The 6,427-nt window shown below is 37.4% G+C and overlaps 1 non-coding gene across 1 annotated transcript; it reads right to left on the bottom strand.

Annotated features, from left to right (window-relative positions):
• Positions 1 to 2,935: 2,935 nt before the first annotated feature.
• Positions 2,936 to 3,009, bottom strand: Trnag-ccc. The gene has a single exon. It is a non-coding gene; the product is annotated as a tRNA-Gly (tRNA).
• Between the last annotated feature and the right edge of the window lie 3,418 nt (positions 3,010 to 6,427).

The raw sequence follows: 6,427 nt of genomic DNA on the forward strand, positions 1-6,427 counted from the left end.
ATATATATATATATATATATATATATATATATATATAATGGATATTTAAAATGGCGCTATTCCCAGGTCCATTAAGCCGGGACTGTCTTGGACCTAAAACCCACAAAACTGTACACAAAGGAGAACGTGACTTGGCCGCAGCTTTGATAAAAAAAAACATTATCATGATTTAAGGAGCAAAATACCCTAAACATTACTAATAACTAAATCTATACAAACTAAGAAAGTATATATACGCGCTCTACTTGGATTTCTATGTTTTGGTGCAGATAAAGGTGGAAACTATTAAAGTAACACGCTTTTGTTCCTTTAATTTTTCTTTTCTATATTGGCTTATTTTTATCAATCTTATAAATTTGAAGCATGGCAATGTAAAATTACTTGAGTATAAAAGATATGAGAGATATTTTCTTTCATAAAACACCTTCAAAACATAAATAAAAAAAAACAGTATATACACTATATTTTAACAAATATAGTGTATGTACTTGTCTTGCTTGCATTTCTGAATTGTGGTTCCCAAATGATGGAAAACAACAAAATATCGTAGTTTTCTCCATGTATCGCCTCCTTTAACAAATATTCTTTATATAGTTTTTTTTTCTTGCATTTCTGTGTTTTACTGCATAAAAACTTGAAAACCAGCAAATTAACACGTTTTTGTTACTATTGTTTCGTTTCTCTAGATCGGCATAGTTTCATCTTTTTTATCGTTTTGAAGCGTAACAATGTAATATCACTTGAATATGCAAAATTTTCAATCGAGATATTTTTTTGTTTTTCATAAAACACCTTAAAAACACATAAATTAGAAGTTTTAACAAATAATGTGTATAATCTTGTTTTGCCTGCCATTCAGAGTTTTGGTGAATAAAATGCTTGAAAACACCAAAACAACCCTTTTTTAACATATTTTAGTTCCTTAAGCAAATAGTGTGTAATCATACGTTTTGCCTGGATATCTGTGTTTTGGTGAAAAAAAAAAAACCTGGAAACTAAAATAACACGTTGTTGTTATTTCTACTCCGTTTTTCTACATTTGCTTTTCCTCATCAATTTTATCGTTTTGAAGCATTGAAATGTTAATTGGCTTATATATGCACAAATTTTCAATCGAGATTTTTTTTCTTTTTAGAAAAAAACATAAAAAGATAAATGTTTTTTTTTTTAACAAATATTGTGTATATATTTTTTCCCCTGCATTTTTGAGTTTTGGTGCATAAAATTCTGCAAAAATTTTAAACTACTAAGATAACACGATTTGTTAGTTTTATTTTATTTCTCTATATTAGCTAGTTTTTATCAATTTTATCTTTTTGAAGCATAACAAATTATTTGAATTTGAAAAAAAAGTTTCTCGAGTTTTTTTTAGAAAACACTTTAAAACACATTAATAAGACGTTTAAACAAATATTGTGTATATACTTGTTTTGTCTCTATTTCTGTGTTTCGTTGAATAAAATACTGGAAACACCAAAATAACCATTTGATGCAAATATCATTTCCTTAAATAAATATTGTGTACATACGCGTCTTCCCTGCGTTTCTGTGATTTAGTGCATAAAAAGCTGAAAACTAATAAAATATCACGTTTTTTTCTTTACTTTTATTCCGTTTCTCTATATAGGCTTATTTTCATCAATTTTATAATTTTAAACCGCAATACGTAAAACAACTTCAAAATACAAAATTTTCATTAAAGACAGTTTTAAAGTGTAACAATGTAAATTGACTTCAATATACAAAACTTTCAAGCTAGATAGGTATGGTTTTCATAAAACACCTTAAAACATGTATATAAGACGTTTTTAACAAATGTTGTTTATATACTTGTTTTGCCTGCATTTCTGAATTTTGGTGCATAAATGCTGGAAATCACCAAAATAACCCATTTCTTACATATTTCAGTTCCTCAAACAAACAGTGTGTAATCATGCGTTTTGCCTACCTTTCTGTGTTTTGGTGCAAAAAAGCTGAAAACTACTAAAATAACACGATTTTGTTACTTTGATTTCGCTTTTCTATATTGGCTTATTTTCATTAATTTTTTCATCAATTTTATCGTTTTGAAGCATATCAATGTAATATTTCTCACTGATGAGTCTGGCAGCCTTACCGGAAGTGGCCGTGGAAACTTCACTCCTTGTTTTGTCCATCGTATATACAGCAGTACATGGGGCGATGTGATGTGCTGAATGTGGGTAACACTGGACACAGCAAATGCTTTCAAAATAAAGATAATTAAAATAACCAGAACGCTTCGAAGATATCATGAGCTTAACTGAATAAACAAATGTTTCGTCGTTCCACAAGTGAATATTTTGAGATAACATTGGTTAAACAAGTCCCTATGATGCACAAAGATAGGTTAAAGGTGCCTAAGTGTTTCTGCGTGCGCCTTGAGGACAGAATGGCAGGAGAGAGTCAGGAAGACTTTATGTGTGGGATGCAACGGGTGACGTGCGGATCGAGAAGTGTAGGACAGGAGATAGCAGAGAAAGAATTAGAAGTAGAGTTTTGTAAGAGTGGCTTAAGAGAAGACTGGAGATGCAGGAAGAGTGGGTGAGTGGGAGGATGAATGGATGGGAGGATAATTGAGTTGCAAGGTGCATAATTGTGTTTAGTGTATTCATGTTAGTGGTCACCTCGAGCAGCGGCAGAGAGCAAGGCCCATTAAGGCAGGACAGCCCCGAGTGGCCCCAGTTGACTGCCAGTAATTTGATGGTGTGTGTGTGTTTCACTGTTTGATCTGCTGCAGTCTCTGACGGAACGAACTCAGAGCTCATTATTTCCGATCTTCGGATAGGCCTGAGACCAGGCACACACCACACACCGGGACAACAAGGTCACAACTCCTCGATTTACATCCCGTACCTACTCACTGTTAGGGTACACTGTTAGGGCTACACGTGAAATGAGACACACCCAAATCTCTCCACCCGGCCGGGGAATCGAACCCCGGTCCTCTGGCTTGGGAAGCCAGCGCTCTAACCACTGAGCTACCGTGTGTGTGTGTGTGTGTGTGTGTGTCTTTTCTTGACACTGTGTTGTACATCTGTGAGCTACATATTGCTAATGTGTGGCGCCAAGAACGAGGTTCTTTATCAACCATCCCCAACCAATTTCTTTTTCATTCTTTTTGACTTATTTGTTTACCTACCTTTACACGCTTTACTATTCACTAAATCAGGCATCAAATCCAGAAATAGTGATCCTTTCCTTAACTCACCACAATTAACAACTTAGTGACTTGAAATGAAAAACCTCAAACATTATAGTCAGCTTACTCAGACCCGAATCGAGCAAAGTTAATGAACACACTGTAGTTTTGTTCTTTTAGCGGATAATTAGCTTTTGTTTAGTAATGGTGACGGCCACCCCGAGGCAGGCGACACCCGGACGCCGCCTCCTCTCAGCGGCGTATCATTTTATTGCTCCTCCCTCTAATTGCCTTCATAAAGTGTGGCGGCTCATCCACAGACGCCGCCTCGCCATAGCCTCCTTTCTCCATTTCCCTGCACGTTCTAACCTTTCCCTGGCCTCTTCCTTATCTCCTCCTCTTAGCTTCCTTGACATTCTTTCAGTCCTAGTCTCTTCATTATCTCTTTCCTATCTTCTTCTCTTAGTCTTCCTTCCTCTTCTTCCTCTCAGTACTTTTATTTGGTGGCGGCGGATGTCTTCCCTATCTTCAACTTCTCTTTAACTATCTTATCCTCCTTTCCTTGTTTCTCCTCCCTTAAAGTAAAGAACAATGGATATTCATGACTCATTCAGGAGAATCTAATCATCTTTCACGTTAATATTTCCAACTGGGATTCAGCTTAACGATAAAAATTAACGTTTTTTTTTCTATAAGTAGATGTTCTTTGCATTTTATATATTAACAAGAATATAAATCTAGACACACGTTTTGCATCATAGTTGTGTGTACCGTAGAAACATAAACGGATAGTCGGTGGCCTTGTATTGCTGAGGAAAACCCATAGACCTCAAAGGGTTAACTCTTAAAACTACACTGGTTCTTTTTTTTCTGGAGGTTTTTAAGTAATAGGGTACGAGTTACGTGTGTAAATACTGAACACACATCACTGACAGGAAAGGGATCGACTAGTTTGACTATTTAAGAGTGTACAGTTATTTATTTAGTTTTTTTTCAGAATAATGTAATTTAACATTTTTATTATGAATTAACAATGGTCTATCTTCGGCTGTAAAGGATTGTGTTCTGCTTTTGCACTCTCTCTCTCTCTCTCTCTCTCTCTCTCTCTCTCTCTCTCTCTCTCTCTCTCTCTCTCTGACACAAGCACCAGCGTCGCATCCCTCCCCCGCAAGTAAACCCAACCTCCTCTTCGCGGCACGCACAATAAATTGAATGTTTTGTTAAGCTATTTAATGAAGGCTAGTAATGTCGCCGCCACAGAAGTGTCTATCACCCGGTGCACACACACACACACACACACACACACACACACACACACACACACACACACACACACACACACACACACACACACACACACACACACACACTCTCTCTCTCTCTCTCTCTCTCTCTCTCTCTCTCTCTCTCTCTCTCTCTCTCTCTCTCTCTCTCTCTACCATCATTTGTCATTGTGTTTTCTTGTTTTGCATGTTTTTTCCTCCGCTGCTTCCATTAACTCCCCTTCCTTCCTCTTTGTTTCCGTCCCCCATCTTGTACTCTCTTCTTTCTTTGCCTCCCTCACTATATATAAACCTTCCTTCCTTCCTTCCTTCATTGTTTCTTTCCTTCTCTGTCACTGTACCTTCTTCCGTTCTTCTTTTCCCCTCCTTCCTTCCTTTACCCTTCCAACTCTCCTTCTCCCCCTTGTCCTTCCTTCCCCTTCCATCTCACGCCACGCGAAATGGTTCCCATGGATGGTTAGGGGAGGATGGAAGGAGGGATGGGAGGAGGTGAGAGGGAAGGTGGGTTGGAAAGGATGGCAGGAGGGAGGAAACAAGTCACCACCTGTCTACTTTGTTTTTCCCTCAAGGAAGTGGTTGTCATTGCTTTCCTCTCCCTCTTTCCCTCCAACTCTCCTCCCTCCCCCACATTTTTTTTCTCCTCTATTTCTCTTTATGCCTATGCCTCCTCACTTTATTATTCTTCATTTTATTTTTTTCCTTTCTTTTGATTCTATAACTTCTTAATTTGCTTCTTTTAATTACTTTTTTCTCTCCTCCTCCTCCTCCACAGTCTGAGAAATACATTTTTAGATCTAGAAACCCTGGCAGCTTTGGAGAATTATCATATTATTGGCATTACCGAGTCTTGGCTGAACTCTGTTAACAGAGACTTTCTTGCTGATTACAACCTGCCATGCTATGAAATGTTCAGCTGCGAGAGACAAGATAGAATAGGAGGCGGTGTATTGTTCTATGTTCAAGCCAGTCTACAGCCAACCATGTTTAAAACCGATAAAATAGATTCGGTCCTCCTGCTTTTAAGTACTTTCAGTAAAACTAATACCACTTTCACTTTCACTTTCTCAAGCAGCTCCCACGAGCCAGTGCGTCGCGCCATTGGCTGGGTGAGGCACGGCGCGCCACGTGTTCCAAATCAGCCAAACGTGATCATTTGATTTTTTGCTGCGACAAGCGACCTTTTTGTTTTGTAAAGCTGATTGTGTACTCCTGAACAGCGGTAGACAGGTTCTGCAGGTAAAAAGTGACGGAAAAACATATATGACGGAAAATATATATATATATATATATATATATATATATATATATATATATATATATATATATATATATATATATATATATATATATATATATATATATATATATATATATATATATATATATATATATATATATATATAGAGAGAGAGAGAGAGAGAGAGAGAGAGAGAGAGAGAGAGAGAGAGAGAGAGAGAGAGAGAGAGAGAGAGAGAGAGAGAGTCATTAGTAAGAGAGGTAGCTGATAATCCCGTGACTAATGACATCACTCCTGCCAACCACGCCTGTTGCCCAGTGTCATCATGACGCACCGAGCCGCGGGTGGCGGTGATGGTGGAGGAGGAGAGGCGGAGAGGCGACACGGAGGTTAGGCCAAAATGAAGTAGCCGAGATGTTTAGGGGTGTGAAGGGAAGGTAATTAGTGGATGAAGAATAGCAGAAAGTGTGTGTAGTAAAACATTATACAGCCGTATTTGGAGTGAGACGAACGAAATGACAATGGAGTAAGGAGATGAATAGAGAGAATGGCCTGTAGAGGAAAGATATTGAGCAGTGTTTTGAAGGACTTAGATGCTAGTATTGACTAAACATTTTTCTCTTTTTTCTTACAGAGATCTCAGCATAACAAAAGTGAAGGCTTCCTTTTCAAGTAAAAAATCAACATCTTCAGAAAACAATAAATAAAAAGTGCTCTTTAGGAAAAAAATGCAAACAGAACTTTTAT

This window comes from Portunus trituberculatus, unplaced genomic scaffold (assembly GCF_017591435.1).
Source record: "Portunus trituberculatus isolate SZX2019 unplaced genomic scaffold, ASM1759143v1 PGA_scaffold_273__1_contigs__length_138927, whole genome shotgun sequence".
NCBI lineage: Eukaryota > Metazoa > Arthropoda > Malacostraca > Decapoda > Portunidae > Portunus > Portunus trituberculatus.